At 38.9% G+C, this 24,031-nt stretch overlaps 1 protein-coding gene across 1 annotated transcript in view; it reads left to right on the forward strand.

Moving 5' to 3' along the window:
* The window catches only part of DISP1 (dispatched RND transporter family member 1), an 87,830-nt gene that overhangs the window by 4,785 nt on the left and 59,014 nt on the right, over positions 1 to 24,031 (forward strand). The window lies entirely within an intron of this gene.

Consider the following 24,031-nt stretch of genomic DNA (forward strand, 5'->3'; position numbering starts at 1 on the left):
CCAGAGGTCTTGTGGTATGGAGACAGCTTAAGATGTGCAGCCCAAAATGAGAGAAGCTGTATGGTAACCTCAAGAGGGGCATGTTAGTGTGCCATGCTGGATGTCCTCAGTGGTGCAGAGCCCAGAGTGTTGGTCACAGTGTGCACAGCTTACAGAAGCTGTGAAAGAAACATTCTTTCTGCCCTCCCTGTTCTGATTCCTCCCCCCATCTTTATCCTCTATGGGAGCCATGAAAACCTTGCTTTCTGATGGGTTGGTACAGCCAACATATGACTGGAAATAACATCAGCTTTCTGCATTCAAGTCTCTGAAGAAAGGTCTTGCTGTCTATCTTTATGTATAGCATTGTTGTTTTTGTAGAAACAGACAAACACAGCATGATAAAAACATTCTTGTGCTGTCTATACTACAACATAACTCTTGTGCTATGTAACACAAATTAATAAAAATGACTGAATTAAGCCATAACTATTAGCAGATGGAAACTGTGGTTTAGTCTTGTGTAGTCTCTCCTTGTTAATGAACTTCACATGCAGATAAAATGGGAGGGAGATAGGCTTTAATAAGGGAAAATGTTTGCCTTGTCATCTGAAAACACTTATACTCCTGGGTGAAGCCTGCGTGCTCAGCAATACTCCTTTCTTGTGCAGAGCCAGAGTGTTTAGAAGTTAAACTATTGTTATTCCTGGGTTGACAAGAATATCTCCCCCTTCCAGAGCTTTAATTCTTATCTTTCGTCTTTATGTAACCAAGGTTGGTCAGGGGCTGTAAACAGCCTTGTTTTAGACTTCCTGGTATTTCTCTATGGCATTGCCATCCTTGCATGTGATAAGACATGCCTGCTGGAGCTGAACCAGGAAGTCAATCTCAAAGGCACTAAGGTTTATTGCCACAGCTAATACTGGGCTTGTGCCTTGCTTTTTAAAAGTATCCTGTTTGCTGTTTACTGAGTGTTTGGAGAGAGTCTCGAGGAGAATTGTTTCAGGTTTCAAAGTGTTAAGTACAGCATCATCTTCCTGTTACTTGTGCATGTCTGGTCAATCAATATGCTTGACAAGTAATTCAGACATAAAGTGACTGACTTAAGAAATTGTTTCTTTCAATGCAGATCTCTTTAAGGTTTCTTTTCCAATACCAAATTTAACTGTATGCGTAACATAATTTTTCTGTGTTTTAACTTAGAGAAGATGCATTTGCCAATGAGCTGCCTTTCGTGAAGTGTTTGTCTGTGATTAAGTATTTTTAGATAGGATGGAGCATCAGTAGTGAGATTTGAGAGGACACATTTTGTAAACACAAAATCCATTCTACCTGGAATGTGAGTGAAATGGTACAGCTCAGATTACGCTTGTGCTTCGGGGTAGTGTTGGAATTAAAGCTGGGGGTTTTGGAGTTTGTTGTTTTCTTCACAAAGCCTCATTTGTGGTCTTCCGAGTTTTGCACTTTCCTATTAGTTGTTGTAGGACCTAGAGGGTGCTTGACACTTACAGGTTTAGACTGAAAATGCTTTTAGACTCGATGTGAACTTAGAAGACTTCCTTAGGAATTTTCTCCCTGTTGTGTTTACTGAAAGTAGTTGCTGTGCTCAGCAATACAGCTGATAGGATCCATTTCTAATGGTAAAAGTATTTAATATTGAAACACCCCTCTTGGGCTGCAGTTCTTGAAGTTGCATCAAAACTGGGTGATGTGGAGATATCTTTGAGTGGGAGGAAGGAAGAGGGGGATTTTGAGAACTAGGTAATTAATTAAAGATTGCTGTGGTTATCATGTTTTGGGCTTAGAAAATTACTGAGTGCTATGCCACATACTTTGAATATGCAAGTAAGTTAAAATATTTTCTTTCATATGTATGCTGTTCTAAATAATTATATAAAGCTGAAGGGAATTTTTGCCTTCTGGAATAAACTTTACCCTAGTCTTAAACATATGTTCTCACTTACTGTTGATAGCTTCTTTAATACTATAAAAAACTACAGCAGGTATTGCAAGAATTCAGTAACTTAATCTTAACCCTTTGAAGTTAAGTCATGTGAAATGTATGTCATGCTGATAGCTTTATAAAAACATAATGGAATTAAAACCAAAATCCATTATTAAAACTTAAAGTCAGATCGTTAATATAGTTTAGAACTCATTCTGTGACAGTGAAGTCTAAGATCCTGAATGGTCGTAGACACTTTTTGGGCCTGAATTAGTCATCGTGTATTTTCTGTGACAGTGAAACTTTATGAACTGAAAAAGCAAGATTTGCTCCAAGGGTTTTGGAAATGTCATTGTGTAATAATGTTCACACACCAAGACAGCTGAAGAAAGTAGTTGTGGTTGACTGTGAACTGTAACTGGGGTTTTTTTGTGTTACTGCTTAACTGTTGCATCAGTAAACTGCTTTTCTCTGCTATTTTTTGCTGTCAAGCAAAGCCAGTTTGATCTGCTGCAAACTGAGTACTTTGGCAACTTGTTCTCTGTTAAAAATGGTAGAGATGGCATTAGTGGGAAAACAATTACTTGCTTTGTAAGTAGTGCAGTTGAGTTATGACTAAGTATATTGATTTGCCTGGCCAACACAAACTCCAGACAGATTTCTTACTTTTTTTCATGGCCTTTCTGTAAGAGGGTTACATGGTTGTTTGTTATTGCCCTGTATATGGTTGAGTTCTACAAACCAAACTGCTTTCTGAGGAAATTGAAAGGGGTTTTAATTATTTTTTTTAAAATAGATTTTGATCACAGATGTGCGATATTGAATGGATTGGGGAAGGCTTGTCCCTCTCTTAGCTTTTGTTACTTTGTGAAGCCCTTTAACTTCTCTTTTTTTATGGCTTTACTGGTTGCATACGCAGTAAAGTTACTGACTTCCAAAAATACATGATTTTCTACTTTTTTTTTTACTACCTAGGCAGGAGAAACTGCATCTGTTTGCTTGTGTCAAACATGATTTTGTTTTTTCTTAAATTGGCATCTTATCCTCTAACCCTCAAAGGCAATTTGAATATGCTGTTTAGAGTTCCTTGCTGATTTTAGAACTTAGGGTGCTAAGTCTGTAGAACCTACAAATTGAAGGCTGCTAAATCTACAAAACCCACAACTGAAGCCATAATAATGGGATTATGAGACTCTGTGATAACTTCTTAGTTTTGAGACCTCTCTTATCTACGGTACCTCTCATCATTGCCCTCTCTGGTTCAGGGAAGGCTCTGGTGGTCAGTGCCTTAGTGTCAAAGGTATTAAGGTAAAATTTAGACAGCTGATAATAATGGGTCCGAATGATAGCTCAAAACAGTTGTACTGCTTTACTCTTCAAGGCTTAATACCAGCTCTTCTGTTAGTCCTGTTAAGAGGATGTTCTGTGGTATCTTGTTTGTCTTTTCTGGAAATTTGTATTCATGTTTGTGTTATGAATTTTCCCCATTGTATTGCAGCTTTGAGCAGAATGGAGCAGAGTAGAAAACAGAAATGCAACAAGTGAAAAGTTTGAATAAATATTTTGGTAGTTCTTAGTTGGATGTAGTTATCTCTTCTGTGAGCTGCTTCTGGGTAGCCCTCCATGGTGTGCTGTGTAGTGTAATAAACCATGGGCCAAAACAAGCACTCGTGGTTATTCCATGGAGAAGGGCAGGTGCTTTGTTCCACTACTTAAATTCTTTTTTTCTCAGAGTTACCTCCTTCCAGTGAATTTAGACATGTACAGACAGCTTCCTGAGAGGCTGTCTATAATTAACAATATCAAGTCGTTTTAGGTGTAGATGTGGCTGCCGTGTGCAGCAGCTGTGCTCATACTTAGTCCTTGTAAAGTCCTGGCACAGAATGAGCTCAAGGTGTGGTGGGATGTGCACCAGCATGGTTGATACAGCTCAACCAGGACAGGAGGCAAGAGTCCTCATTTAGCACCAAGGAGGTGTTTGGTGGTCAGTGAGACCATTTACATCTGCAACATAAGACTTTGTTATCCCAGCTTACCAAACTGAACTGTTAACTTGAATGTGAAATGCTGCTGGGTGTTTATAAATCGGGGTGCAGACAACTAATAAAAGACTCAAGTGGTGAAAATACTTTAAAAAATCAATTGGTCGCAACATTTTTGGAAAAGGTTTGAATGAACTTTCTTCCCTAGAACACATTTAAAAATTCTAAACTGTATGTTTAGCACACTTGTTTCAGACATACCTTTATTGCAGGATAAGCTGTAGTTATACCTGACACCAGAAACAGAAGCATAGGAATTTTTCTTATATCAGGAAGATGAAGGACACTTACAAAAGGGCTAATTTGGAAAGCAGGTGAAACTTAAGGATAATTTGGTTCACCTGCTTCCTGATCACAGAACCATTATCAGTTTCCATGCAGACAGCTGAAGTTCTTTAAATCGGGAGAGAAGCCAAGCCCAGCACCTGTATCTAAGTGGGTCAGGTGGAAAAGAAGCACGAGAGATCTGGAGTCCACTTGCAAAAACATTGCAACAAATGTGAACCACTGGGTAAGTTTTACAAATAGTAAGTACAAAAAGTGTTAAATAAACATAAATTTGAATTTTCTCAAACCCAAATTCACAACCAGTCAAATCTCCTTTTATGGCACGGTATCCAGTCTTTTTTGGGAGGAACAAATATGTTCTTAGTTTAGCTAGTTATTCTAATGGCTTTTTCTGTGTTATAAGCAAGGATGTTTCACTAAATACCATAAAGTTGGTGAAAAGCCTTAAATAGTTTCATGGATTGCTGTCAGACTAGAGGATGTGGAGACTGAATGGTCTCTGCAGGGTTCTGTCACTAATTTTGACTTAAGTGAAACGTTGAGGCTGTGCAGTATTAGCAGCAGATGGTATCAAGCTTGGAATTGCTGTGAGTGTGTTGGACAATGTGGATAGGGTTCAGAGTGACTTGAGGATAGAGAAGAAGCAGTCTGGGAGGGAGAAAACCATGCCTTTTGGATGAGGGCAAGATTCGAGATCCTCAATTTATCATCTCTGTACAAGAAGACTGTGGAGGAGTAGAATAAGTTTTCTGAAAAGAGTTCTGGGGATGTTGCAATTGAAAAGCCAGATATGATTCTGTTAACGCAGCTGCTGCAAACAACTTGGATTTACTGTGATATGTAAGCAGGATGAGTTTCCACATATCACATGATAATCTTTCATGCTAGGCTTAAGCATTTCACCCCAGGAAAAGCTAGATTACAAGACAATATAGAGGAAAGTAAAGAATGAAGTATTGAAAATGTAATTGTTTTATTCACAGAAAGATTGAGAAGTGTTTCCCTTACAGAATGGAAGATTACAGAGGGAAGGAAGAGTCTTCCTCAGGTGAGATATAAATATGGAGAGCATTTTTCAGCCTAGTCACTCTGACAACAGAACCACTGGTAAAGTGCTTAAACTGCAACAGAGGGAGTGTAAATGAACACTAGAAAAGAACTGTGACCCACTAAAACAGATTACTTGGGAAGACTGTGGTATTGCCATTTTTAGAGTGCCTCATAAGGCACAGATTAACTCTGTCTAGACCATCTTTTTCTCCCCCAGTCCTGAGAGGCAGGATTAGTTGATTTATTGAGCTCCTTTCTAACCATTAGAGTATTAGAAAATCCTAGAAGGGTTTCTAGAAAGCAGGGACATTCAAATTAAAAAGGTATCAAAGTGGTTAATAGCACTGGGCCCATGTTAATCACCTTCTCATTTTGTGATAATGGGTCTTGCTATCAAAATTGCACATCTGTACTCCCTCATTTCCATTCCCTGCTCTTCAAAGAAAGTAATATTGCACTGGGGGAGAGGGGGAAATACTTTTATAAATCTTCTGGCTCACTTCCATCTCATGTCTGTAAATATCTTCCAGTTGATACACTAAGTGTATACTGATGGCTACAAACTTCCAGAATCATCTTACTTCCCCAGCTATACGTAAAATTGCTTTGGGGATGAGGGAGAAATTAGACTCTTCAAACCCCATGGTAAGTTTGATACCAGATTCTGAGATTTCAGACTGCTTCACACATTCCTCAGGGTCAGAATTAAGATATAAAATGAACCATTCCCTCATTAGCAGATAGCAGCCTTTATCTTGCATGCCTTTTTTTTCTAAACCTGGCAATTAAATTGCATGAATAAGAGGCGGTGTACTCTGGTAGCAGGAACTTGGGCCTGGGAGACAGAACTGTCAGCATCTTAATCTTAGACATGTTGTTGAATTGTGATTTGCTGAAGGGCATGTTTAATTCCTGGCCCTGTTTTCCACACACAGAATGTAATGCTGTAAGGATTAATTTTTTTGTCTGTCGCTACAGAATTAAAACTCTCAGACGTCTTTTTGCATTAAAAGTTAGTATGTAAGCCCGAGGTTTTCATTCATGAATTCCTAGGTTGTGTTTGAATTCTTCTGCTACAGTATCCTCAGGTTAAAGAACAATAATTTAAAAATTTGATAGGTTAAAAATATCTAACCTTGTGGTATTTTCCTTAGTCTTTATTTATGGAAAATGCAAACTTTTTTTCTTCCTTTGCTTTTTTTGGTTCCACACTGTTATTGAAGGCAGCTCCTTTCTCAAAGGCTTCAGATGTATGGTATAGTTGTTTTACTTCATTCATGATTTATAAAGGTACAGAAAGATTGCAGAATTTAAATTTTATTGGAATCCCTGTTATTTTCTAAGCAAGGAGGCTGCATTGGTATAAGCTGGTTTGTCTTGGAGCATTGATACAGCAATACAGCCGAAGGACTTATTTTTTAATTTAAGTTCCTTTGGAGGCTGAGGGCAATGCTGTGTGATGTTGTTCTGGTTCAACAGACCAGCAGTGTTGAAGAGTGAGAGGGCGTGTGGGGTCTTCAGGGCAATGAAATACCTTTTCCAAAGCTGGTAGCATCAGGTTGAAATCCCTGCAGGCTTCTTCCTGCAGGTGCTTGTTTTAAGTTAGGCCTGCACAGACATTTAAATTTATTATTACAGTGTGACCCTACAGGGTTTATAGTTCTTTCAGTGAATTCTTTGTAAAATAACTGGCATCATTTTTAAAAGGTTATGTTGAATTTTCGTTTCCACAGCACAAGTTGCCATGGATATGTCAGGTTCTTAATGTTTGTTTACAGAGGAATGAGGTAGACAAGGTTTACGGTAGCTATTTTCAAATGAATGTTCTGCTTTCAAGTGATGCTGTTCTCACTGGAGCTAACTGGCCAGTGAATGTAAATTCTACCGTCTGCTTTGAGAATGGATTAAGTTCACTTTGAAAAGAGTTAATGCAGAGATGTTCACGTGTATATCTTTACTTTGCACTAGCTTGTCAGTTGTTCAGGTTGCTTTATTCCCTCTGCAGTAAAATGACCCTGCTGATTTTGTGTGTCCCGTGTTGTGTGTTGGAGTCCTGTCAACCATCATTTAAATGGGGGGCAATGCACCCACCCAGAACTACGGAATTGCTGCTGCAAAACGTGCTGCATCTCATGCACCTGCGTGGAGCAAAGAGGTCCTAGACTTGCTGCGATTGGGAAAAGGGGATGGTGAATTTTTTCTAGCTAAGAACTGGCATAACAAGGAAATCAAGCCTTAAAATTCCTGCATGCATAGATGAAGTGCCCATGAGAGAGCATTTTTATGTTATGTTACATAATACAATAGTTGAAGTATGTTTCTGGTCTGTTCTCTGCCTTCCAAGTCATCTCCTTTGCTCATTCCTAGCTGCACACTTACTTTTCTCCCCTTCCAAAATAAAGACCACAAAGATAAATGTGTTTATGTAACCTCTCAAATCTTGATTCAGAAATACAAACTGCTGACTTTGGAGCCCAAGCAAATGACCTGCACAGCACCAGACTCTGCTATCAAGTAACCACAAGAAAAAGTATATGATTAAACCAGAAGTCAAACATTAACTTGTTCCTTTCCCAGGTCACACTGGAAGAGGTGTGGGCAGGCACATTTGAAAGCTGAGGAAAATGAACTCTGTGTTTGTCACAGTGAAGGTGTCACTAAGTGCTGCTCATGTCTCACTGTGCACTCCTTAAGGATGAGACAGACAACTGCTGCAGGACACTTGGTTCAGTCTGGGTCAAACAGCCAAAAGAGTAGCAAAAAGTCAAGAGGCAACATAGTGGAAAAGAATGAAAAGGTGAACATCCTGTTGTGGAAAGCAAAAGATAAGAGAGAAACACTTGTTAAAGAAGCAGCTATTAAAAATGCGTGACCACTCCTAGTGGAGTAAAAGAATTAGCAGCAGTTTTATTGGTAAAATTGACCTTTGTGTACATTTTGTGATGAACTTAATTGTGAAACTCCACAGCCACAATGACTCTGTCCCCTTCCACTTCATAATCAAAGGCAGTTTCTTGAGTGGGGGAGAAGCTTGGGCATGGTCAGTCTGTGCCAGTCAGTTCCCATATGAGCTGTACCATCTACCTTTTAAAGTTACTTCACATTTAAAGTTTATTAAAAGTATTTTCTTGAGAAAAGTGTGGTAGTCTTAAACCTTGTGTGTTCCAAACCCCTGAAATGTCTCTACAAAGAAGTGTCTTGTGTATTTTAAAAAGTGTAAATGAAATACCCTCAGTATGCTAATTTTAGTGCAGTAGATCTGAGTTTCCAGGTGAAGGTGACAAGATGTTCTCTGGGTTTAGTATCCATAGCAATAGCCAGAGGTGCCTTTGTGAAGTGATGGGTACAGAGATAGCTGTGTTTGAAACTATTTGTGTTTAGTAGAAGAGCTCTTTCATTGCTTATATAGATGTAGTGCAAAATATCTTGAGTGGTTCATGCAAGCTTAATACTACCCCCATTAAACATCTGCATTTTCCATTCAGAATGAGAAACAGTAGAGTCTGTACTTCCTGCACCTCTTTGGAGATAGAATTTAATTGGGTCCTTCCTTTTAGCCAAACATCCTCTCAGCAGTGTGTGCCAGGGAGGGAACTCTTGCAGAGCAGTGAGGCAAGCTGTAGTCTAGTTTTCTTTGACACAGGTTCAGCTTCTTTGGGAAGAAAGTGGGCATGGATTTGAAGACATGTCCAGGACTAAATGAAGTTGTGAGAATCTGTACTGGAATTGCCAAGAAGTGGATTTCTAGCTTCAGGTTGTGAGGCCTGATGTGGTATTGGCTCCATGTGCTGCTCTAATATAGCCCATATCCCACAAATGTACAAACTCAGCAGGATGTTAAAGCATGACAGTGCTTGGGGATGAATGCCTCTTTCAGTCCGTGCTTATTTCATTTTATTAGATGTTGTCTTAACAATACCAATCTGTCTCTTTTGGTGATAATCATCAGTGACCAAATGCTCTTGGGCTAGAACACTTTTATGGCAGTTCAAGCCAAATTTCCAAGTAGATTTCTAAGTAAAAAGCCATCATGTTTTTGTTTAGGGTGTTGGGGTTTGGTTTTTTTGTTTTCCAACCATCCCATATGTTGATTTCCCGTACCTGGAAATTGTGCTGTACACAGAAAGGCACTTGGCCCTAGTGACAGGGAAGAAAATCTAAAGTGCTGTGTACATCTGTTTGATTACCTCATTGTCCATCAATCCTCTTGGCCTGGCCCAACAGCCAGCTTCCAGAGCTGACACTACCAGCCATGAAGATCCTAAATATTCACAGAGTAATCTCTATTAAATGCTTTCAGTTTAACCCTTACTATATAGTGAGAAAATGCCCCCAATGCTGGATGTCAGGATAAAAGAAAAGATACTCAGAATTTTGTTCTCTTATTCCAAAAGGGGTGACTGTTCCTATGAGTGTGTCAGTATGAAGGAAGCTGAGCAGCTGCCTTGTTCTTCAGCTCTCCTTGCTTCCATGTTACTCTTCTGGAATAGGTCTTGTGATATGGTTGTTTTGAACTAAATAGCCAATTAGATGAGGCTTTCAAGTGAGAATGCTCAATATATGGCAAGTGTCAAGTTCTGTTTTACTGGAAAATACTTACTATTTATCTGTTTTTCTTCAAGGTGTTTTCACATAAAAGATCCCTTGTCTCATGCAAGAACTGAAGCTTGTTGTACGAGCCATAAAAATTAGTCTTAGTATTCTGAATTTACGAGACCTAATTCTTAAGTATTGCTGTTTCTCTGTAATCTGCTTTTGGTGTAATTATTTTCCTTTGAGAGAGGAATGAATGTGTATTACTGTTTAAAAGAGTCATATTTGAGAAGTTTGTCCCAAACCATAGGTTAGATGTAAAAGTTTCCCTTGTACGCAGATGTGATGTGGGAGTCTCCTGAGAGTTTTGTGATTTGCACTTCTATGCTGCTTTGTGCAAACAGTACTTGATAGCAGGGACTTATCTCTAACTGTCTTTTTGCAGAAATTTGTTATTCTTGATCTCAGGGGGTATTTCTTGTTTGCTCCACATGCTCTTTATTAATCTTCAGTGCTGCATGCCTGAGAGAAATTGTGATAGGCAGGTATGGTCAATTTAATAAATGAAGGCATTGTTGTATCTATTTGAAACTCCATGAGAGGACGTCTTTGCTGGCTGGAGCTGTGACTGTTCTGTAAGGCTGCCAGTGTCTGACAAAATTCATACTGAGAAATGGTATTTTTGAAGTTTTTTGAAGGGTGTGGTTGAATTCATACTTCTCTTATCCACATAAGAGAAATAAACAGTATGCCTTGATTCTTTCTCAAAGTAGTAAAGAGCAGGTACATGGATTTACAAAGTAAAGGGGTAAGAAATGTGAAATAAAGGAGTAAGGAATGTGGATTTACAAAGTAAAGGAATAAGAAATTATTCTCAGCTATTTTCCATTCTTATTTAAATAGCTGAACTGTTTGATCTTGTTAGCTGTTGCTTTTAGTGATAATTTAGCTGAAACTTTGAGAAAGGATTCTTTGCTTGTGGTGCTCTTGACGTGATGTCCATCATCTATAAAGTCGTGACCAGGTCAGAGACCTAAGTCCTTGGAAGCCTTTTATGTTGCATTGGGTTTTTTTGTGAAACATAAGTGTATTATTTTTAAGTATCCCTTTTTTCCTGTATTATTCCTTTCTTCTCCTTTTGGGATTAACAGGAAAGCCAATTATCAGCTACTTAGTACGAGAATTGTGTATTCTAATTTCTGGAAAGAAACCTCTTAAATAGAGAAATCAATTGAATTACTGTAAGCATGTGATTTTTTGTGAAACTCTGAATTAAGCATATAAAAAGTTACTCTTTCAGTATCTTGCTGTGCAAGAAAGAAAGTTTTTTTAACACAAGGAGAGTTCTGCATACTTTTGAAAGCATGGCAAGAATGCCAGTGTTCCTAAGTAAACTGCTCTTTCAAATATACTGGCAATGCACTTAAAGTGGATGTTATAAAGTCTACTTACTGGCCCATCAGTTATCTGTAACTTTTACTTTCTTGGCTATATAGCAGTTTTTACACATTTTAGGGAATAAAAAATTGATGATTTGAGATTGATTCATTTAAAATTTCTTTCTGGGTTGGCATTTGTGCACCTGGTGTCACCTCTGGAGCAGGCTTTTTGCTCTGTTTTCTATGTTTCTGGCTAAATAGGATGGATGTGCGTGTTAGGGATGTGTACTGGGAAGGCTCTGCTAGGGATTCCTTAGATCTGTAAAACTCTGGAAGTGTACAGGCAGCCTGCTCACCCTCCTGGCCTAGAAAGAGTTGTTGCACAGAGGCGCCGGCATTCCTGCAGACAGAAACCCTTTAACTTTAGTTATAATGGTGGTGAAGGGAGTCTGTGAAGTGCAAATACACGTTGCTGGAGTATTGTATGTGTTATAATGACTCATATTTAGCAAAAGATCGTGGCTTGCCCCAGTCCTGCATAGCTGCTGTTAAACTTTTATTTGCTTTCCCTGATATTTTAGACTTTTTAGCAGCTGTCATTAATTGTGTGGTTGAACAGTGTGAGAGCTAGTTGGAAACAGGTGGTACATGCTCCAAATATCTTGAGATACAAATGATGGTCAACAGGATTTGTTACTGCAAATGTAGATATTTGTGCCAGCTTGTGTTGGTTTTGTTTCAGCAGACCTTCCATATTCTTTGCTGTGCAGAAGTACGTACAAAGTGTTCAAAAATGAATTAAGGGATAAAATGTTGCTGAAACATCAATTTCTTTTGAATTGCTAAGGCTTTACAAAACCAGCATAGAATTTGCTGGCTTGATTGTAGAGGGTATGGATTAAAGCAACAGCAGAATGTCATGACTCTCAGCTGAAAGACAGCTTTGTATGGAGCATTTCATTTAGCACGCTGCGATTCCCACCCAGAATATTCCCATGTCCGCTGAATGTGTCGTGTGTATAACCGGGAGATACACCTGCATAGCACAGTGATATCTTTCACAAGCAGACACTTTGGGAAGGCTCAAACTCCAGGCAGGATCTGTTATTTTGTACTCTACTTGGTTTGCAGTAGCCTATCCTGTAGCACAGCATTAGTTTTGGGTCTTAAATCTGTTTGCAAATTGAGCCTTGTAAAGTTGCAGCTAAAAGTGCATAGTTTTGAGCATGCTGTAATTGAAGACTTTAGAGAAGAAGAAAATTGAGGCGATTAATTTGGCCTCCTTAATTGAAACTGTGGCTGAAAGACTCTTATTAAACCTTTTAAAAATATTATCCGTATCTCTGTACAATGTTGTTTTGCTAATCTGTTCAGTCAAGTAAATGAGTGTTGATTCAGAGCTTTCTTTTAAGCGAAGTCCCTAGACCATTAAGCTGGCTAAAATAAATGTAGACATTTGGTTTTCATTAGTGTTGTAACTGAAACAAAAACATTTTAATGACTGATCCCAGAGTGTTTTGAAGTTTGTGCAACTTTGCTAGGAAGGTATTTAAACTGTAGTATCAGTTGCAAGTTGGCCATAAGCCAGGTTTTCAAAGCAAGATGTTGGGTTTCCAGAGTGTTATGAAACAGGAAAACTTTGAGAGGGGAGAAGTAGTGGAAGGTAGTTACGATAAAATTTGCACTGGTGAAATGAAATTATCTGCTGAAAGGAGAGAGTGACAATGTTCATGCTGTACTACAGTTTGCTGCTTTGTTAAAGAGATGTTTCAGTTATTTGGAAAGAAACATAATTTTGAGCTTTAGTACTTACATTAACAAGGAATTAACTTTGCCCAAGAAATAGCGTGCATTTTTAGGTGGGTTTTTGGTATGTTAAACTTGCACAAAATGAGATCCTGCTTCTAAGGGAAAGAACTTAATATATTGCTTACAAGATCTAATTTAAAAAGTACCTTTTGGGAAAATATTTAGGTTGGTCTTGATAGATGATGGCAGTGAAATCTGATAAAAATTAGAATGTGGACTTGGTCTTGGACAAATAAAATAATCTATAGCTTTACATTTGTGGGATAAGCTGAAGATGGTTAAAGTGCTCTAAGATGAAGATTGCTTATTCTGTATCACACTGTAGTCACAATAATGTCTGGGGGCAATCCTGCAGAAATTGTTGAAATGTTCTGAGTGAGCAGGGGTCAGTTGGAGGGGCAGGGACTGGATATGAAGAGCTTCATCGTGTCCAAATTGCATTCTTGTGGCTGCTGCTTGGCTTGGGTACCAAAAGTGCTGTTTACCAGAATAATCTTAGGTTTTGGTGTCTCTGTTTCATTTTTTGTGTCCTTATGACTGGTTTGGGTCTAAGGGGCAATTAGAAAAAGGGTAGATGACTTCATTTAGGCTATTAGAAATGGCTAGTTATTTGAGCTAGGGAAAACCAGTACTTCTAGTAAATAAACCCCAGAACTTCTCAGATGGAATTACAGAACTGTCCATTTGAACACGTCTGAATTTTGATGGGTTCTTTTGCATAGTTATAACATTTGTGGTTTATCTGTAGTTGACTAAAACCAAGTGTTCTTACAAAAATCTGTCATAAGCAAGAAGCAGCGATCTGAGAGTTTCATCCCAGTTTTGCAGTTGGTATGTTTATACTCCATTTTATATATTCACCTTTCAGGAATAGTTGTTCTTATGTCGAGATGTTGCATATCATGAAGGTTTTATTTGAATGCCTGAATTAAATGTTTTTACAAATGTCAAATAATGAAAAGTTGCTGACCTTCTGGGATGGGTCTGAGAGGCAGCTTGCCTTTCCTCTTCTCCCGTATTCTGTCTCCAGGATATTTCTTTTGTGGTTTCACTATTGGAATGTTCTGGATGAATTTTCCCATCTCCTAATTCTTGTAGAGAATAGCTGCAATTCTGAGACTGAATTAAAGGAATGGTTTATTCCTCATGTGTGTGCAGGTGCTGAAAACATTGTGTACTTACACCTTCATGTTCTGCAAATGGAAATAATGGAACAGATGCAGATGAATGTTTACTTTGGTGCCTTTAGCTACAGGTTAGAAATATATTCACATGGAAGTTGGTTTTGCTAGGCCATGTAATAGTCCTCTGACCACAAGATGATAATAGAGATAAAAATTTTTGCTGAAGATACCTTGCCTCAGCTGAAGATTTTTGGTAGTACCAGTTTTGTGTTGTTCCACACCTGAGAAGAAACAATTTGTCATAATTCAGTTTAAGAAAGATAACTTCATTTTGTGATCATAAAATGCTAGACGCTCATATATAATTACACTTTGCTTTGAAACCACTTCAGTCAGTTTTCCTTTGAATCTTCCCCCATTCTAATAGTCATTAGAGGTTTTTTTAAGATATTACTTTTAAGTCTAATTTTAGAACTTAATTTCTTGAGAATATTTAGTGGAGATTTATTACTATTTGGTAGCACCATAATCTTGATACTGAAAGGAAATATTAACTTGGTGCTAGTACTAACATGAAGAGAAACGTCTGATCTAGCCTAAGGCATTAGAAACCTTAGTAGGGGGAGAGCTATTCAGTACCTTTTTCCTGTTTCATTTATTCCCTACTTTTAAAAAATATTGTGGTAGCTTGAGGAGAGATGAGATGGAGATGGCAGAGGGCTGAATAGCTGTGAGAAAGCAAAAAGAAGCCAAGTCCTTATTGGTACAAGGCCTGTCAGAGTGCTGGGTGTGCATAGGAGCAATGATGCTTTTTGCAAGTGTGGAGGAACAGAATGAGCAGGAAGAAAGAAATTGCACCATTATTAAGCTGGAGAAAAGGCAGGTTTAGAAGGAATGTGGACTCTTACCATAAGGAATCTTACTATCTCAGAGAGTGTGAAGTTATTTGAGCCAGAGGCATGAAAAGCTTAACATCTTAAACAGCAGATATTTACCTCTCTTCCCAGTCTTTCTGTTGGCATTAATAGTATGAGCAGCTAAAAGTCCCTGACAACCATAAAAATTTGCAGTGCACTAAACTTTGCTGTATTCCATGGTTAGCATCATGTGGCAGGGAAGTTTAAGGGCTGATTGATTTCAAAGACATTAAGGTGCCAAATTTAGATTTTTATTGAATGTTCCCTTGTCAGGAGCAGACAACTTGCTTTGCTTCTGTTGTATTTCTCTCCGCTGTTAGGCTGCAACTGGGAGCAATATTCTTTCTAATGAGACTCCTGAGCATGGAGCTGCAGTAAGAGCAGCAACATCTGTCTGTAATAAGGCTTTGCTCTTTCTCCTGCTTTGTTATTTCCATATGCCAAATGCCTGGTGGCTTCATGCAGCTGAATCTTGCTCAAAGCACGTGAGGTGTGGGGAAGAAAATGAAGGTGCTGTGTGCAAACCCAGGAGATGCAGGCAGCTGAGGGGGAAACAATGTAAGTTGGGAATATAAATTGCAAGCTCAGGAATGTGTGAGGCTCCTTAAGTCTTTGAGACTATGAGGACAGTGTTTCCCAATTCTGGCTAACTTCTCTGTGTGGTTATTCTCCATATAACTTTTACTACACTGCACTCTTTTTCTTTGCAAGGGAAATAACTTCTGTAACTTCAATGTCTTTTGGTATGGATGGGTTTGTTTTCCCCTCACCACCTGGGAAAGTCAGAATGACAAGACTGTTGTTTTACTAGGGAGAGTTAGGATGGAGGGTAGATGGAAATTCTGTGATTGGGAATTGTCTTCTCGATGCTGATAGAGAAGAATAAAATCACAGACTTAGGGAAAGATGCTGCAGTACTGACAAGAACTTTGCTTTGAGAGAAGGACTTCAGGAATCAATCAATTACAATGGTGAAGAGGTCTTGGGTGGCCATTGCATTAAAGGTAAATTTTACAAGTACAGTAATTGACTTTTAAAGAACTGGTCAAATGAGCCATTATTGTCTTGAAAGAACTGGAAACAGCAAAGTTGAATGTATGAGATTTAAAAAGCAATTATGTAATTGAGGATTCTTTTTACTGAATCTTTTTGTTATTTTCATTGTTCTGCTTGTAATTATTGTTATATCTGATTTGACTCTGTTAAAAAGCAGGTAGAAGAATTAAATTATTTAAAATATAGTGCAAATATAAGAGTACCCTGCTGCAGAAGCACAGACCTAATGGATGTGCTTGGGTGGGATGGAAGCTGGGCACAGGCTGTGGAGGGTGAGGTCCTGCAGTGGGGGAGGGTGTGCCACTAAAATGACATCAGTGCTTAACTTAAACATTGATCCCGTCAGTGGAAGCAAAACAATTTCTGTGTGATTCATGGAATTGTTGACTTGTTGGGGTTTTTTTCGTTTGGTTTGCCTCATTGCTTGGGTAAGTAATGAAGTCTGAAGGTGACTATAAGAATATTTACTTGAAATTCGGAATGAACCTTTTTAATTTGATGAAAGAATTGGTTTGGGTGAAGATCCTGGCATGGATTCTCTATAGAAATTGAAAATTTATAAAGTTTTTAGGCGACAGAATGGGGAGTGAAACTTGCAAATAAAACTCGCATGTGTGTGCTTTCCTGTTTCCGTGTTCACATTACCCAGTCAACATCTCTAAAGGGCCAGTGGCTGGAAATATTTACCTTCTGTATTTCCAAGCAGAACTGCACCTGTATAATAATACCTAAAGATTAGAGAGATACTGTGTGTTCATGTAAGCTGTGACAGTTTTAATCATTTAATTGCAAAGTAGTTCTATGACAGGGAAAGCAGCATCCACCATTAACTACTTGTGAAAATTTATCTGCTTTGTAGAAGTGCAGAAATTGCAGTTCTTTGGTTATGAGAGGCATAGTTTGGAGATCAGACAATTTGGCAACATGGTGCAGAATTGATGATGTAGAGATAGGGCCTCTGCCAAACCTGGAACTTAACTTAAAAATGTCATGGACTCCAAATGTGAAACATTATTCAAACAGTAAAAAAATAGTGAATAGTTATGAACTTATGGCTCAAATAACTTAATAGGGAAAGCATTCCCTGTAGAGTTGTTCATTTTGTGGTACTCGTACTTTTCTCTGGAGAATCAGATATTTTGTTGGTTTTGAGGCTTAAAAAGTTCGTATCTTGTGGATTGACTCAGCACAATCATTGCCTTATTTCAATCACAATCACAGAAATGTGAACACCTACAGTTGTATAGACTGCAGTGTGTGGTATTACAACCGCCTTCTGCAAGAGAAATGATTTCATGAGCTGCAGAAAGCAGGAATGCCTTTTCTAATCCATAAATACATATGCTTCAGGGCCATTGCTAACTTGATAAGTATTGGAGAGAACTGTGTTATTTCTGTATTGATTTACATGTGATTTCTCCTACTAAAGGTGCATGCCTGTCTAAAAACGTGCAAATGAAGCTAACCTGTCTCTAAAATCCTCAAGAAAAGAGACTTTGGGCTCGCTTTCCTCCAGCAAGGAAATTCTTAGTTTTCTTTTTCTTACTGAATGTTCACTTTCAGTGGGCCACTACTGCCATTGATGACATTAAAGATTCCAGAAGCAATATTTTAACATGATTAACCTGAGACATTAAGCAGAGATTAAATTAGAGTTTCTTAAGCATTCTTGGTTCATGGAAAGTAGAGCAAATCAGCAGACTGTGAAATAGCAATCGGTCTGCCTTGAAGTTTTAAGCTGGGAGTGGGAGTGCTGGAATGTCAGATTTCTGCCTCCTCCCTGACTTTTACTTTTTGAGACTTTGCACTGCACTTTTTCAAAGAAAGGTCATGAGTACGAACATAGTCCTGCTATTCCTGAGTGCTCAGAGTCTTCTCTGGGAGGAGAGTGAGTGGGGGGATAAACGGCTTTCCCTCTTTCCATTACCTCATCCTTCCACCTCCTTGTTTTTTCAGTATAAGCCAGTGTTGCAGACACTACTTTTTTTCATCCTCTTATGGTGACCTGATGGGCAAATGCATGTTTTAATGGCTTGGTACAAAAAGGATAATTCGTGTTCGTACTGTGCTGTAAAATAAAAGTATGCACTTTCTGTGTTTCTGCTTAGCTTAGCAGTTACAGGAGGAAGTGGTGTTTGTATTTGTCTTTTCATTTCTCAAAGCTGGATGAGTTTCTGTTCAGAGCTCATTTCAGGAGATGAGGGGGGAATGACAAACCACCTTGCTACTTGCATTTACTTTCTGTCCCATCCAGCTCTGCTGCAGTCCATAGGAGCAGGTCCTGCCTGGGGAATGGAGCAGAGTTTCTCAAATGCATTTTAGCTCTGTGAGTTATTTAGTGGCAACAGCTGCTTCCATCTGTGTCCATATGCAGGAAGAGATGTGCAGCTGAACAGGCAGCTTGCCTTTTTATTGTGGTGTGTATAATGCTCACATGTGGTCTCAGTTTGCAAAGCTACAGAATATGGCACATTTTTTCTAAAGCTCATTGAGCAAAATATGAGTGTAAAAGAGTGTGTATGTTTACATTTTAAAACAAAACAAACAGCTCCAAAAAAACACCCCATATCTCATAGTGGTAATTTGAAGATATGACTTGTTTCGTCATCTCTTCAAATAACTTTCTGTTGTAAAAGGCAGGTACATTATTTTTCTTTGTGTATTCCATGCTAAAAGCGAAATTCTGTTTTCTACCTAGGTCTCCAGAAAGAGAGCCAGGGCTTTTTGGCCTGTGTTCCCAGTTCTGACAGTGTACCTAGAATCTATTTGCAGCTGGCTGATGTTATCACAGGCAAAGTTTCAGTTCATTGAGTCTGTACACCTCAGTCTACAAAATATATTTTTGATGCAAATATATGTTTGGGCATTGGGATATGTATGAATTGCAGATTTAGTTATAAAAAACCCAAACCAGCAAACTGAAAAGTAGAAATTCTATTTTAGGATAAAGACAAGTGAATTTTCACTTTTCCTTCTAAAAAAATCTGGATGTTGTGTAACACATGGAAGTCTTCTTTTGCTAAAATAGTGGATAGTTGCCCTACTACTTGTGTTAGCTATTGTTTTGCAACATCAGCTGACTTGGAGCACAGCAGCCAGTTCTTTTCTCAGATACTGTGATTAAACACTTATTTTACTTGTGCTTGCAGACAGAAATCTACTGACAGTTTAGTTTTTGTGAAGAGGAGCTGTGACTTGGAAATCTTCTGAAGGAGTCAGTGAGCAGAGAGGAAGAGCTTATTAGAAACAATACATGTTCCAGGCAATTTAGGCATGGATTGTAATTGTACATGTATGGCAATATATATATGACCCAGTACAGTGTTTCCCCTTCATTGTCACAAAAGCTTGGAGTTTGAAAGTAGAAAATGGGCAGACAGAAGAAAGAAGCTGAGATGTTGGCACAGATCATGTATCAGCAAAGGTAGTACAGTGTGTGATATGGAGGAGAGGCACTGGACACACACTTGTGAGTTCCAGCAGGACAAGTTGAGCTGTGATGCTGCCTAAGGTCAGCAAGAGGGAAGACAAACTGATCTGCAGTCCCCTGCAGTCTGCACAGAAGGGTTAGGAAGTATGGCTTAAATGAAGTTTAAAACCATTCTAATTATGTTAAGGTATTTGGAGCCAACAGCTAAGTTCTGGTGCTTCCAAAGAAGCTTTTGATATGGGCATAAGTAATGTTGGCTGAAAAACACGAAAAGCAGACCTGCTCAGCTATTCTCTGTCTGTTCTTATGTTTCTTGTAGAGTACAGATTTTTAAAAAAATCCATTTTTTATTCAAATGTTGATGGAAGTACTGGCTCCCCTTCTGCAATACTACGTGTGCCAGTGATCAGTATAGACATGTCCCACTTTGAAGTGGTCTATACCTAATTACCTTGTTGAAATTCCAAGCAGAGCTCCACTTAAAATTTTACACTGAGATTCCCTCATGAGGCTGATCGGTTCAGACAGTTTATTTTCAATCCAGGTACAAATGCTTTTCCACTTTTTTCCAAACTCTAAGAAAAACTGGATTTCTTAGAAAAACTATGTAGAAAGTGTGGAGTGGCATGGTGTTCTGATAATGAGAAACTTTGTTCTCATCTTCCTCGTAAGTATCCTTTGCAGAGATGTGATTTTCCTAAATGAGCACAAATACTTTGAATGATTTATTTTCCACCTCAAATAAAGAATAGGTAAACACAAGATCATATTCCTGATGTAAATCAGGTGTTAAAAGTATTAGAAATCTGCCATCAGTTGCACATAAATATTTACCTTTTGATTATTTGAATTACACAAATTTGTTTACATTTTGGATTTGAGTAAGGTACTTTATATTCATGTAGTAGGCAAGATCAGCAAGATGCTTACAATTCCTTGGGCTGCTAATTCATGTGGCTTTCCACACCCAGCACAAACTGCATCATAGAGGCCTTGACTGGAATATCCCTGGGAGTCTTCTGCCCCAGCGGTAATCTCTGAGGGATGCAGAAATAATGTCAGGTCATTTGTGAAGCAGGTCTGGTTCCTTCCCATCACTCCTGAGGTTTCTACTGAATAAAACTTTTTACTGTAGAGAAACTATTTTTTTTCTATTAAAAAAAAAGGAGTCATCTTGGTGGTTTACTGCAGTAAACAGGCAACTCTGTGCCTAGAAATTCTTGACTCTTTGAGACTGTCAGTTCTGAAATCAAGTCATTCATTCATTCAATTTGCATAAGCAGTCAAAAAGTTGTCCGATAACTTTTTTAGTGGATACTGTCTGAAGCTGGCTATCAAATAGCATGTTATGGATCTTCCTTTCCTACTCCTGATATCTAAGCTTTGTAGTTCTCTTCCGAACCATTTCCCATGCATATATTTCATGTTTGGTATCTGTGTGAGTTCTCAATCTTTGTTTTCAGGTTAAGGCATTTAAAATTTTCCTTGATTTTAATACTCAGCTTCTAAAATATTTAAATAGACACTTTGTTGGTAATTGTTCTGGGTCGTTGGTAATGTCTAAACTTAAATATGGAGTGTAGATGATGTCTTCTTTCACTGCGTCATTTCAGACTTGAAAATTTTTGCTTGAAGGTACTGTAGACGAAATAATAAATCCATACCAGTTACTTTGTGGAGAGAATGAGACTGTGATGATACTTCCTATAATCTTATTGTGTGAAAATTGCATCGTGGTCTAGAAGTCCCAAGATAACACAGTTCTGACAAGAAGTCATCATCCAGAAAATGTAGAAATTACATTTTAATTGTGTCAGACAAACCGAAAGAAGGGGTTACTAGTGAAGCAGCGTGAAAGGGGAAAAAAATCTTTGTTAACCTTTTTGATAGAGGGGTCTGCAGGGCAGATTTTAGGGAGTTGTACAGATGTTGGGCTAGTAGTTGCTGGACTGCCTGTGTAATGGCAGGATGAAGCTTTGTTTGTTGACAAAACTATGGCTGACTAAAAAAAGTCTACAAAAAAAAGTTTACTTTTTTCAAGATTGACAGGTAAGGAACTTGATGTGACTGTTATTTTCAGGTAATGGAAATTATCCTCACATCTTGTCACTGTAAGTGACTTCTCCAAGACAGTGGTTTTCTTTCATAACCTCCGTGATTTACAACCATTTACTTGTCTGTCGCATCCCTACTGCCATGGCTGTCACCAGCCAGTGTACATCTGTCCCATCTGTTGGGCATTCCAGCTGACACTGTGCTGCTTGAACTTAGAAAGCATCATCCCAATAGAAGAATGTTTGTACTGAGCACTTGCCAAAAGGTGAAGGTAGCTGAAAGCCCAAGACAGGCAAGCTGCTGTTGCCCACCTGTTCAGGTGGCAAATTTGGTTCATGTCACTGCTGTTAGAGAGAACATGGTATGAATAAAAGAGTGAGGTCAAGAGCTGCTGTTGGGATTGGATGGAAATCACGGAGTCCAAGGCAGGACATGCAGCTCTCCAAGCTCGTGGTGTAGCACTACAGGGGAAGCAACAGATATCCTTTGTTCCATCTTTGTTGGAGTAAAATGTCTAGGTAACTGGTAACTTGGTTTATCAAAATTTTATGTACCCATGCTTCTCTGTTCTGTGTTTATTAATAGGTTTGTTTCTCTTGTCTTCTCTTCTTTCCTCCCTGCTCCCTGACACGGGTTGTATGAGGAGAGGGGAGTATCTGCCCTGATCAAGGAATTTCTAAACCTCATCTTACACTTTTTCTGTCAAGAGTGGGCAAAAGTTCCTGCCAACACAAACAAGATGCTGAACTCGGACACAGAACATTGCATGTGACAGCAATCTTTGCAGCACGTGGATGCAAACAGTGAATCAGCAGTGCCCACATAGCAGACACCAGCAGTCTCATGGGATTTCTTAAAACTGCATGTCATGCAGTAGGATTTATGACTTAAAATATCTCAGACAGGGCATTAAGGCTGTTTCTAATGTGCAAAAAAACATGTCCAGTTTGCATGTTCAAGTGGTCAATAAGTTCTCCATGTTAACCCTTCTCAGGACAGTGAGCTTCCATGTACAGCAGCTGAGACACACAACCTCACTCCATATTCTGATTTAACTTCTCTGTTCTGGAAACTAAGAGCAGTGTCTTTGGATGTATCTCTGTGTTCCCTCTGCCTCCTGATGTGTTGGATTTGTGCTGCTTGTAACTTTTCAAGTAAAACAGATGTGACTGGCTAAAGACCCTTAATTTTTCTGCCTGCTTGGAATCCATTTTGGATTGCCTGGGATGTAGGAGGGGAAGTCAAATATTGCAAAACATTGTTTTAAGCTGTGACGGTCAATGCCTGATTATCTTAAGGCTCCAGTGAGTGTACTGATTGAACCAGCAAAATCCTTCCACAAATACCAGTTTCTCTCAAATTGATTAAAAAGTTAACTCAGCTTCTTACCTGTGACAGGCTGCTTTGGGGATTTTGACCTCTTTTTTGACTTTTAAGGAGGGAAGTAAGTTTTGGGATTTTATTTTTCCCTTGGGTTCCAACCTGATGATATACATGCAGTCTCTGCTCTTCTGTAATGTTTCTCTGGCTCCCAGACTGATTCACCCTCTTCAAGTCCTTTAATTTTCTTCTCAGAAAGTTTGTCCAAAAGGCCAAAAAAAGGATTTTCAGATGTTTAACACTTCAGATGCACACTTGCAGCAATGCCAGATCTTTGACCAAGCCCATCACATTAAGGACAAGTTGAAATCCTGCTTTGCCATGAATATTGTCATTTTTATTTGTCTGATCTCTACCTGCTTCTGCTTATTCCTGTGGCCATATCGAAAGGCTGTCCTGTAGTGGGCATACCAGTTTGGGTTGTTCTCCTGCTGACCTCCAGTCGCAAATTCACAGTGAATGTCTGAGCTTCTGGCTGGCAAGCTGTATTTTTGATATCCATCTTAGTGTCTGTTTTGTGGGGTACTTCATTGAACCAGGTGCTCAGAATATGAGATACTTGTACACAAATAGTGGCTTGGGCCAAAATCCTCCAATACCTAAACATGGTGTAGTGAAGATGTGCCTGTAGCTGAAATCCTACCATTCCTTCCTTGACAAGAATCTGTTTGAATCATATCCACCAGTTAGTTCCATTGATGTTTAGGGTTTTCTGTGTATCAAAACAGCAGTCCTCAATTCCACTATGAACTGTCATTGTTCAGATTGTTTCTACCTGCCTGAGACCTATTACAGAATCACAAATTCATTAGGGTTGGGAGGGGTCTCTGGAGATCACCCAGTCCAACCCCCCTGCCAAGGCAGGGTCACCTGGAACAGGTGACACAGGACTGGGTCCAGGTGGGTTTTGAGTGTCTCCAGAGAGGGAGACTCCGTCACCTCCCTGAGCACCCTGTTCCAGTGCTCTTGTTTTAAAGAGTATTTTAAAAAGGAACAATTCCTATGGTACTTTAAAGCAATGTTGTCTTCGATTATGTACTGAAA

Source organism: Corvus moneduloides, chromosome 3 (assembly GCF_009650955.1).
Source record: "Corvus moneduloides isolate bCorMon1 chromosome 3, bCorMon1.pri, whole genome shotgun sequence".
Taxonomy (NCBI): domain Eukaryota; kingdom Metazoa; phylum Chordata; class Aves; order Passeriformes; family Corvidae; genus Corvus; species Corvus moneduloides.